Here is a 13,530-nt window from a genome sequence, read left to right as displayed (position 1 = left end):
TTATTAAAATGTATGAAGGTAAAACTAAGATGAGCTGCTACTTATATTATAATATTACATACTAAAAACCATCTGCGAAACGCGCTGCATCTTCTGTTATCAATTCTATTTATATGTTTACCGTTATTTTTTGTAATATATTAAGTACTAATTACTTATTTAATATTTAAAAAAAAAATTGTTTCATTTTTATATGGATCTTGATGCGTGAAATAAATTTAAAAAAAAACCAGTGGCCTGCGAGCCATACGAAGTTAATGTAGCGATAATATGTATAAAAGTAAAAAGAAACCTATTATAAATAAAAGGCTCAGAGATCATAAAAAGAGATCTCTACCATCCATTTTCTATCGTGAGTTGTCTATGTTAGCGAAAGTACAAAGTAGTATATCATTTACTAAATACATTATTATGGAGCAGCGTGATGGAGTAAGATCTAAGCTTTAAAGAGAGAGGGGCCTTAGCCCAGGGGTGGGACAGTACAGTATGTTATTTTACTAAAATTAGGTTAAATCATTTTCATATGAACAACATACATAACACTTATAAAAAAATGTGTCTCGTATCTTTCGTTAATTAATTACTATTATAAAAATCATAGAATTAAAAAAAACACAAAGATATAACTACAAATTATGTATTTGATCCGTTTGCAGTCGAAACACGAATTGGAGGAATAGTATGGAAAAATTTCTAAAATATATAACAACTCATCTCTTATTAGCTTTCCTGGTGTCAGAAGGACTAGTTCATTTTTCGTCTAAAGGATCATATTTACGATTCAAGTGGGAAAAATTGCTATCATTCTTGTCACCATTCCATGCTGTTATGTTTTTATTTCTACTTAATTAAATCATCAATGGGAATCCCTCTTATTTATTTAAAACATATATAATTTATATAATTACGACGTATTAAAATTATACTTATATAGTTTTTTAGCAATATTTGAGAAAAATATGAGATACTTACACATATTTTAAGAGAGCTATCATATATGTTAAAAACATTATTTTTTATGAAAATATATGATATCGATTAGTGCAGTGGTCTTTAATTTTTTATGATATAGGTAGGCAGACGGGCAAATGGATCACCTGATGATAAGTGGTCACCAATGGTGTCGTAAGAAATATTAACCATTCCTTACTTCGCTAATACGCCACCAACCTTGAGAACTAATATGTTATGTCCCTCTGAAGATTCACTGACTAACTCACCCTTCGAACCGGAACTCAACAACACTGAATTGCTGTTTTATCTGTTATTTAAATTCTTCGGTTATAGGAAATGCATAATGCAGTTCGTGACAGTAGACAATAAATAATTGCAAGACGTAAACAGAACAATGCAAGTTTTACTCGGGCGTCTGTAATTATATAAGTGTGTCTCAATTAATTTTTGTTGATTATAATTACGAGAAAGTATGGCAGGTATGAGAAGTTTTTTTAGACAAAAGCGTTTGTAAGTAATTTTATGTTTCTTGTGAATAAAATTGACAGGAATACATGTTCAGGGTCGTATGTAAAGCTTGGTCTTAGAAAAACACACCCAAAATGAGTTCAGTCAACATTTGTAATTTAAATTTTATTTATTATTTATTCAAAGGTTAAAAATATCACCGTTATCATTATTCGCAGTGTATTTTTAAAACCTTCAAGAAAAGTAACGTAAAAGAGTTTTCTGACCAGCCGTACGCGAACCCTCCATTTTAATTCAATTTTTGGATGGCATATTTTTTTAACTTATATTATTTTATATTCCTAGGCGTTTCTGGATTTTGTTTGGCCAGGCTGTCCATGACGGGGTCTTCTCTATTCTTATATAGAGATAAGAATAGAGAAAACCCCAACTCCTTTTTAAGGTTAGGTACAGTCCAGTTTCTCCGCCGCGTCGTCACTATCATCGGTGATACGAAGTTCTTCGTGTGACGCGTTATTGCTACTAATACGCTGTCGTACAAGCTTTGTCGCACATTTCATAAGGATGACTGTCTTCTGGATTGATGGATGTTCTTAGCACAAACAATTCTCAGTTTCATTCTCTTAATCGGTTCTTACGACACAAAAGTATGATTTTCTACCGGAAATCCCACAGAACATTTTCTATATATTCTTAATATAAATTATTAGCGATATTATTGTCTTTTTTCCGAGTCGCTCTTTGTACAATAGTTATTTTTTGATGTAATTAGATATGTATATAATTAAGCATAAATGAAAAAATAAAGATTAATAGCACAATAAAAAGCAGTTGATAATTTATCATGCATTTTATATTAATTATCTCAAGCCCAGTGTCGCATGAACACAGACTTTCGCGTTATAACTATTCATTGTCTAAGTTCAAGGCGTCTCCACACACGCATTACCTTCATCATGATACATTTATTTACTATCCTTATTTATAAGAATTTTGTATTCAAAGAATGATAATGGATCTATTAATTGCCATATGTTCAATAGTTCTATAATCGTGTAGGATTTTATCAAACTTCATTTCATATGTAGACAACAATAATAACACTTAACGCACATCAAGACAAAGTAGTTACAGTAAAAAAAGATACAAAGAAATAACAAATACCCAAATATGGATACATAATTAAGTTAAACGAATTTTCTTTAAACAATTGACGTTTGCTTAAATTGTTTTTTTTTTTTTTTAATATTATTTCTTTTTCAAGACAGATTTGTTTTTTAAAATATAAAATGGAAATGCACCAAAATACCACTTGTAATATGCTATTTTATCCGAGAAAGCTTGGAGTCACGAAGCGTATGTTATCGACGATGACCTCACGCTTTTCTCTATCAGGTAAAGAAAGTTTTCGTCTGTTACGACGACGTAATTTAAGTTATTTAACAAACGAGTTATGTCGACGTTTGGTATTAAGACGAAACTTTCAGTTACCGGAATGCGACGTATCGCATACTTCGCTGTCTTCGTACATGTCTCAGGATGATACTATTGTTGTGATTATTTTGGTCTTTTATTTTAAATTGAATAACCTATACACTAAAAACACAGACATATATATCACTTGGTTGTATTTCTACGTGCAAGTTATTTTGGTTAGGTACTACCTACTCATCGCATATTTTACCGCAAAATAGCAATGCTTAATATTTTTGTGTTCCAGTTTGAAGAGTGAGTAACTATGAGTAACTACAGGCCCAAGAGACATAACTAGAGGTTCCAATGTTGGCGCAATGATGAAGTGAGAGATGGTTTATATTCTTTTATCGCCAATGTCTACAGGTGGTGGTCACCAATTATCCATTTTCCTGTATGTTTACCTATTTCCCATTCCACCAACCCACATTGGAGCAGCGTGATGGAATAAGCTCCAAACCTTCTCCTCAAAAGGGAGAGGAGGCCTTAGCCCAGCAGTTGGACATTAACAGGCTGTTACTGTTACTTATTTTAAATAAGAAAAAAAATATGTATATGACTTGTTTAAGTTAAAGTGCGATCAATTGTTTACTGAACAAATAAAAATATAGCCGAATTGTTAACCTCCTTTTTGGAAGTTCACTAAATATAATTTATAATCGATATTAAAACGCAAAATAAGGTTTACACGCCAATTAATAATATTAAGGTACCATAATAACAATGCGGATTTAGTTTTCATTGATTTTGATATTCCAACTAATAGTATAAACGCGAAAGTGAGTTTGTTTGTTTGTTACGGTTTCACGTTAAACTACTCATTATGAAATTTTGCATTATACTTATATTGTCAGGAGTTCAGAAACGGACATCAGACATCATCATTCAGGGTAACATTAAACCTCAACCACACGCATGAAAAACCGCAAGCAGTAATTAATAGGTGAATTTTACTAAAACGTATAAACGTAAAATCATTCGGTATTTGTTGACATAACAAACACATACCATGTTTGATATGGCAACAAAATACTATTAGTTCAATGTATAAAAAATTGCAATGAAAAATTTATTAAAAATAAAAGTATTGGAGATTATGTGGAATGGAAAAGCTCATATAGATTTTAATTCTAGTTCGGAAATTGGATTTATTAATTCGTTCCAATCGGAATATAAATCCGGAGCCGTGAATGCTGTTTTCCAGTCTCTGTCACATATATAGCATATTTAAAGATGTACGTATGATTTTTTTATAATTTCGCGCCTTTTTATTTATTGCCTACAACCTGTTTAGAGTGAAAGGTTAGATATAAAAATGTATGCAAAGAAAAAAACGCCCGCTTCCGGCGCAGACATCATAGCTAAATTTCATTTCCATTTATTTTTCCTCCAAACAACTTTCTATGATTCAACTACATACGATTTGATTATTTCTTTTTTCTTATTGATTTATATACTATGTAATAACATAGCATAACACACAAAATTATTGGTAGTTTGAAATGTTGTATTATAGATATTTCTTATAACACTAAACAGTAGGTATATAATATGTAATTATATTAATAAGATGTACTATTTATAAATAAATTGGAAAATCTTTTAAATAATTTTGTAGTAATTTTTGTTGTAGACTTATTTGCAATGTACCAATTTTTATTTTCAATATTGCTTTTTTAAAATGCTTAAAAAAAATTACAGTAAAATAGTCCTAAGGCTATTTGAATTGATAGTATTGAAACCGTATGTACAATACGGCATATATAAGACATGTTTTTTTAAAATATTTTCCTCATGGTGCTGAAAACTTGGTACAGTTCTATTTATGTCTGTCATCTTGTTAAATTCAAATTATAATTTGAATTTAACAAGATGACAGACATAAATAGACATAAAATTATACCATTTTGAATGAGCACAGTGCTGTTTTAGACCCTTTTGGAGACTCATCAAACAAGTTTCACAAAAAAATATTGTCAAAATTGTCAGCTAACTAATTTATTTTGTTTATATTTGTATTTTATTATTTTACTATTATTGTTAATTCTTGTCATTTTTAACCTTGATTTACTAACAATTAATTATTTATAAGTTTGTCATCTCCAACTTTATCTTTGCAAGTGGTATTCACCTTAATAGGTAATGCATTTAGTTTTAAGTTGTATTAAAATTGTATACCTTTGTACGTGTTGATGTATTTACCACTGGTGAATCTTAAATAAATAAAATAAATAAAAATAAATAAATAACAATCAACATTTTCTTTCGTTTAATTATCAATTAATAATAGCCATATTTTTTTATAAACATTAATTATTGTTAATATTATAATTATAAAATCGCTATGAACAAATACAATATGTAATATATTTTCCAAAAATACTTACTCTAGGTCCTGTGATGGCGGCGACAGTATGCGCCAATAACAAAAACAAATAAACGCTACCCCTCATGCTGCACTCTCACACAGAGCGGCAGAGTACCATCACACACTACACTTTCCCACCACAGTCCTGCGCTCACTGAATCCCAATTACACTAACACTCGTAATTTAAAAAATACCATAGACAAATATAAAAACTAATTCAAAATATGGCGCGGAACAGTGACAGCTAACTTTTTTTTACGCGATAATGCTTGCACACGGCGAGAGACTCAACGACAGTAGAGCCCGCAGCGAACGGCTCTTCGTTTTACCACCCCTACTCTGCCCGCCCCTACTCAAAGTTTCGAAAGGATCGTAAAGCGAGAATCGTTTTTAAATAACTATCATTGTCTTGTGTTAATTGAATGTTACATAAAAACAATTAGGATGACATATTAAATATGATATACTACGCGTGTGTTATAAATTGGGCTCACGTTAGAGGTCACTACGAACAAACCATTTAACATTTTTGTAATTTGAAAAAAACCTATTTTTTATATACAATGGATATAAAAAATAGGTTTTTTTCAAATTAATATTCGTTAGTGAAGTTATATTACGTTATTATAGGCTAAATTGATAGCTAGACGAATCAGATGGCGTTGATAAAGACAACAGGTGCTGAACCGTGGCGGGTATCGAATACCCTTACGCAAAACCTTTATGCAAGATCGACCTCATTCCAATTAATGGAAATCTTATGGTAAAATCATTAATCAGGTGAAATATCTCCGTTTTGAAACGTAACGAACAATGGACCAGGATGTTGGCCCACGGTGAAATGAATGAAGCACAAGCACACTGGATAGGATAACCATTTCTTGTTTATGGAAAGATTAATTGTCAAATTTGATTGATTCTGAACGAAAGAGGTTGAATTTTAAATTAATTTAGAAATTTATTTTTTTAGAAATATATATAAGTTGTCTATAATAACATAAAATATTAATTACAAAGACGTTGGCGGTTTTTTTATTTACGTAATATGAAAGATTATTGTAAATCCTCAATTATAATTATTAATCTTGTTTTGTAATTGTTGAAAAATATATTAATTTAAAAATATTGTTTTACCTCTATAAAATGTGTATTCAGAATTTTCAATGCATATATCAAGTAAGCTCAAGGAATATTTATTACTAAAAAAAGGGTTGCAAGATTAGAATATATTTGAATCCATCAAACTTCAGACGGTTGGTGACACCAGGAACAATGTCTAATTGAGGTGCACCGGTCGCTTTACACCATTTTAAAGTGTAATGTTTTGCAAGCATTATCTCAACATCGCTGCATTGTGCATTCTCGAGTTTTCCCCGTGCACACTTGAATGCTTGTTAAATAACAATTACTTTTGAAAAAATATAGCAACAAAACGCGGTTATCTATAAAAGACTTATCACCGTCCATTTGAGGATTCTCTACAATTTTCGTTATGTAATAATAATAATAATCATTTATTTCAGATTAAAAAATCCATAAAAATATTATGTTTCTATATATTTTTTTATGTACCAAAGTTATGTTAATATGTTTCGTTTGTGTCGTTTTCGAATTACTTTCTTGTCCTGTTTTCATCGTCTTCCTTCTTTTTTTATCGTATTTTTCGCAAAATCATAAAATTAATAAATAATAATAGTTTATCATAATTATTATATTTTGTTTTTTAAATTAAACACATTTGATTTAGAAAATCAAACTAATTATGATATTGTAACTATAATATGGATGTTTTTTTAATTAATTAATTTATTATTGTTTCTAATTATCAACAAACGTTAAATCCAAAAAGTTTTTATATTACGACGTAAAATTAGCTTTAAAAATAATGTTCATTATTTTTTACCCACTAATGGTGAGTCAAATCTATAATATTAAAACTCGAATTCGGCACTCGAACCTTTAACATACGTAATAAGAAAAGCTGTAAAGTTCCATTTAAATAAACTTTTGAATTTGAAATAACTGTCGGTGACATTTATGCTTTAATGAATAACACTATAATAACAGATAACATAATGGTAGCGATCACTTTAACTAATTAATTTATTATTTACCAATAATAATAAATTTATTTTGTATTCATATTATGTCAAGGCTGAATGCAGCAATACCCTTTGCCTTTTCAAATTATAAATAAATATAATTTATGATGAAAAAAATGAGAGCATGACATTTGCATCAAGTAATAGTGAAAGCCTTATACGTGATGTCATAGTTGAAAGGTGTAGTTTTCTTAAAAATGAAAATCAATTTCAAATATTTGAAAAAATAATGTAGCGTGTATATTTCGCCATACAATCACGTCCACGTCCTATAATTTAAATTAGTTTTTTATTTGATGATTTGAATAAGTAATAGAGAGTGCACATGTGGTTGTGCAGTGTTTACACATTATTGCAATATATATAATTTCTTGCGCATATAGCTATTCCTTATCGGCCACCAATGAAAAAAAACGATGTAATATTTTATAATTCGCTTCAGAACACTTTCTGATAATACAATATAATTTATAGGTAAAGGTAAATCAAACTACTGCTTATTATTATTGCATTACGAAACTTTTCTATTAAAATAAGTTGAAAAGCGAAACGATTCTAAATCTTAATAAATTCATTTTTACGCAAACCTCAAAAAAGTAATAAGTTGTCGAAATAATTGAAAACATTACAGGTATTTTTTTACTAATATTTAATTAGGTAACAATAGACTGGCGCGCCGATTTATAATGAAAATCTGTATCGAATGAGAAAGAAAAAAATTAGATATTCTGCAGCAATATTTACGCAAATCATAAAATAAAAACTACACTTGTGTATTGGCTTTACATTAATTACAAAAGATATAGACAAGGACTGACAGGCTAATAATTAAAATATAATCCCAATTTTATTACTGACAATTCCTAAGCTATAATAAAACATATTTAATGAATATTACAAAAACAATCTATTATAAATTTGCAATATTAAATAACCTATAAATATTTTATTTACAATAATAGTTAAACTATTGCAGTAACATTTAAATGGGAAAATAGTTAAAATTTAATAAATGCGCCGTGGTTTACTGACAAATCAATAAATTTAATTTCAAATTCGAATCGATTCGTATAGTTTTTAAATTTCATTGATATTTTCCGTAATGTCATCATTGCGACATTGAACTATTTAATCTGTGACAACAGTTAAGTTAAGATTCATTTAACTTACCTTAACCTTCTCCTCAAAAGGGAGAGGAGGCCTTAGCCCAGCAGTGGGACATTCAGAGGCTGTTACGAAAAAAACTGTTAAGTGTGTAAAATTGGAATTAAAAAAAAATAATATTTTTTTATAATAATTCTTTAAGTTGTTGCTTTGTTTCAGTAAGCTTTTGGTTATGTTATCTTATATTATAAGCAGTATATTGATAGTGAGTGTACATATATGCCTGAACATGTATATACATATCTTTGAAATATGAAGGGGATTGTTGACAAACATTAAATGGTCTGCGTAATACTCACAGATCAAAGAGTAAGTTAAAAGTACCATGAGTAAATAATAAACTAAATTATACCCGCGGTTTCAAATTTCCTGTATCAGTCATCAGATATTCTACCGCAAAACAGCAGTACTTGGTATTTTTGTGTTCCAGTTTAAAGGGTGAGTGAGCCAGTGAAATTACAGGCACAAGGGACATAACATCTTAATTCCCAAGGTTGGATGTCTATAGGCACTTGTGACCACTTACCATCAGGTCGACCATATGCTCGTCCGCCTTCCTATGCTATAAAATCGTTTGTCAATATTTGATCCTCTTCGCATTTTTCAATATTATTTGGTGTGTCCAAACGATGTTATTAAAATAATATTTATACGTAAAATAATTACTAACCACGCGTTAATTTCAATATCCTTACTAACATTACAAATGCGAAAGTATGTTTATTTATTTCTTACGCTTTCACGTCTTAACTACTAAATCGATCATTACGAAATTTTGCAAATACGTTGTCAGAGTGTAACACAGCTGCAAACCCTCTCACACGCGGGGAAAGCCGTTGGCTAAAATTAATTGCCTATACGAATAACTTCTTGAAAAATGATCGTAAAGAAAGAATTAATAACATACTGAAATGTTAACCAAAAACTAAGGGTATATTTTACACCATATAATGTTATGTAATAAACTTGCATATTTGTTCCACATACTACTTCCATAAACTGTTCGTTTCCCTGGGTCCCTTTCACAGATTATACAAGCAAATGACTAAATCCAATTACGTTACTTGTAATCGTATTAATTACAAAATCACATATAATTAAACAAGGCCAATTATACGACAATATAAGACTCAATTTAGAGATACCGATCACGTCCAAGTGACATTTATTTTTATTGTAAACTTTGAGCAGTAATGCTAGCTTACGACATACTTCACTTTCTTTAGATTTACGTAAAAGAAACATAGCATACTAGAATCGTGTGATACAATGAAAAGTTTATACAAATCAAAATTAAAAAAAAGCTATTGAACAATTTCGAGAATAAATACTCATCGTACTTCGAGATTATAGATAAGTTAAATACTAAGCTAAACCATAATCGCCAAGGAAATATTTTTATTTCAAGTTACTGTTCATAATCGATTAATGAAATTACACCGACATTAACGAATTGATTTGTTGGCAAACTGTGTTAAAATTTGCAACCAAATAAAAGTCTGTCACAGCCTATTTTCGGCTGTCCAATCTATTTTATGTATCCCGATCACAAATGCATAGCGTAAATAAATTACTTCTTATTTTGTAGGATAGTCGTGGAACAATTTAATAAAATAAAATTTACCTAGCTACTCGTATTTTTCAAGAGCATCTAATGAAAGAGTTCATACGAGAAATTAAAATATATATTAGGTACGGAATAATTCTGATGTACAAACATTTGACTATTAGTTAATAATATTTGAGTAAATTAATAATAATTATCATCGGTAAATAATTCGCTTAATTAATTTATATTATTATTCATCATTTATATTTAAGTCCAATGAACTTGAGTTTTCAATTAATATTCGCGATTACTATATATTTACTGCGTTGTCAAAACATCGCTAATTATTACATTTTTAACAAAGTTATTTTAGACAAAAAGGTGCATTTGCAACATTTTTTTGAGTAACGTAGAATGCAACCATTTGCTGGAACATGCTAACAAGCTACACTGATGGACCGTTACATCAGAGCCGTGAGAGACGATTGATCTTACATAAGACCCGAACTAATCATGAACTTGTACATTATTGCCGATTCTACCAACTATGTAGATAGTACTTTTAGTACTTTTAGTAGATGATGATGATGTCGTCCTGGCCGATTTCAGCTGAGATTAGCCAACTGCGGAGGACATTTTATAGTATACAAGTGTGGGCGCAAACACAATTGCACTCTCTCTTCCTTCGCTCTCATAGTAAGGCGTAGGTCCAACGGCTTTACGTGCTTTCCGGGACACGGATGTATACACACTTCCAACTTCCAGACTCCGGGCTGCTACTGAATTTTTTTCCACAGAAAAACCTAATATTTTCTATATTGGCCCGACCTGGAGTTTGGACCCGGAACTTCGGGATCTGCAGCCTTATTTATAGCCTAGACCAACGAGGCAGTCAGTACCTTATATATATAACTACTTTCAAAACCGATGATAACTTTATTTTTAAATTCATCATGTAAATGATTGATTCAATAGCAAGCTTTGGTTTTGAATAAATTATAAATAAATTTTTAACGTTGTTATGTTATTATTATTAGACAATATGTTTTATCTGATCGTATAATATATATAATCGAATTATGGAAGTCCGAGTACATTGAACAACTTAAATAGTAGCCCTTGTCAGTTAATCCAAATAAAGGAGGTATTACGACGCAATGAATGGACGAAATAGCAAAGTAAGATTGCTTGTAATGTAAAGTACAGATTTGATATGGTACATTAAAAAGTTATCAATTCTATTATATAAAATGTATATATTTGTACATTTCTGAACTATATAAGTTTGATATTCAATATTCTACACCCAAAAGCTACATGGTATATAGCTCTTTTAATCGTAAGAGTGTCTTACGATTCTTTCTTTTTTTTAATTTTTTTTTAATATTTTTGATTCGTATTATTAGCATTTATGAAAACTTTAATTTAAAAATGGAATTAAAATGTTACCTTTATATCTGAACGATTCAAATAAAGAAGTAAAAAACAGTAGGTCTGAGGTTCTCTAATATATGGCAGTAACCGCCGATCAAGCCTAAATTATACCAAAACAACAAAATATTTTATTCACCGCGTTATCTGTTATCGAAATTATAATTTCGTTCTCATGCCTTAGCCTTACATAACCGTAGCTTAAAAAAACAATCTTAACATATCACATATATTCAAATTATTTCAGTATATATCAAACAATAAACACTTAATTTAATCGCTCGTTTCGTTGATAAAATTACATCAACAATCTCACAGTTAACGATGACTTTGTAACACGCTCCAATCATCTTTACAAGATGATGTAACATAATATATGTACATAAGTGTGTAACAAGTGTAATGATTCTTCACATTAAATATAGTAGCTATGACCTATAAAGTGTTCCTATTAGATTGTAATTTATTTAATTTATAAAATAAAATGAGACAGTACACGAAAGTTTATTAAATAAAATTTTAGTCTTAATTTAAGTCCTTAAAACGTAGGTGTACAATCGTGTCGTAAGTGCATCTTACGTTGCAGTTATACATAGATTATATGAGCTATTTTTTTCTATAACCCTTTATTCTTTACCAATTTTACGCCCCAATTTGTTTTTCTAATTCGAGCTATTGCACTTTAATCTTCAATAATAACTATCAGAAGACTGTAAATGTATTAAGGTTACTAAAAAATCCCCATTCCTCAAATATGTTGAAACGTCAAAACCTAAGTGTGATTACAATACAATGTTATGTTGCAAGCAATGATGCTTCAGAACTTAGTACTTGCATCAGGTATTTTGACATAGCTATAATAAAAAGAAGCTAAACCTCGGACTTCCCACCATAAATTCCATAGCAAGATAAAGTGGTAAAGGCTAGGGAGCTGGCGAACAAAATTTCTACATGTATGATTTGCTCATGAGGCAGATATGGTGGATATGGATTTTACCATGCTGTAATGCGAAATTTCTACTATTTTTTTTCTCGTTGTAGGTCATGAAGAAACGAATGGACACAGCTAGAACCATGAATGAAAACCTTTTTTTTATTTCCATTTCTGCGTCCCGCCATAATGCAGAGACCTGGTCATCTGCCTCATGGAATTTCTTTGTTCCGAGTGATTTTGCTGAATATCTGCTAACAAATAAAAACACAAGTTTTAAAAAAAATCTTTTCAACCCTGGATTTAAACTTTTTTTTTTTACTGGTGGTAGGGCTTTGTGCAAGCTCGTCTGGGTAGGTACCCACTCATCAGATATTCTACCGCAAAACAGCAATACTTGATATTGTTGTGTTCTGGTTTGAAGGGTGAGTGAGCCAGTGTAATTACAGGCACAAGGGACATAAAATCTTAGTTCCCAAGGTTGGTGGCGCATTGGCTATAAGCGATGGTTGACATTTCTTACAATGCCAATGTCTAAGGGCGTTTGGTGACCACTTACCATCAGGTGGCCCATATGCTCGTCCACCTTCCTATTCTATAAAAAAAAAAACTTAATATTTTTTACTTTACACGTTTTTTATTCTCATGCACTATAATGTCCTGCGTAGTTGGCTAATCTCTCTTGAGATTGGCTGCCGTTGCCGAAAGCGGTCTGGAGGACATTACCTTATTTCATAACTATTATTTCATTGAATAATATATCACTTATCGTACATCAATACATCATTGAATGGATACTTCATAATTAAGTCTCAATATACGTCAAATACTGAATATCTTCAATTGTATAAAAATTATAATAATACCATTACATCACGATATTAAAAGAGAGGCGATAAGTCTTGAATGGAAACTTTGAAGACATATATATAATCTATTGTGACATTTAAATACTTGCTTCTCGATCTCAGATATTTCGTTTGCGTATATGCTTTCATGCCAAAGCCGAGATGGCCCAGTGGTAAGAACGCGTGAATCTTAACCGTTGATCGTATGTTCAAACCCGATCAAGCATTACTGGATTTTCGT

Source organism: Nymphalis io, chromosome 3, assembly GCF_905147045.1.
Source record: "Nymphalis io chromosome 3, ilAglIoxx1.1, whole genome shotgun sequence".
In the NCBI taxonomy this organism is placed as follows: Eukaryota; Metazoa; Arthropoda; class Insecta; order Lepidoptera; family Nymphalidae; genus Nymphalis; species Nymphalis io.
The sequence above is the reverse complement of the archived record's forward strand: the minus strand, read 5'-3'. Positions refer to the sequence as shown.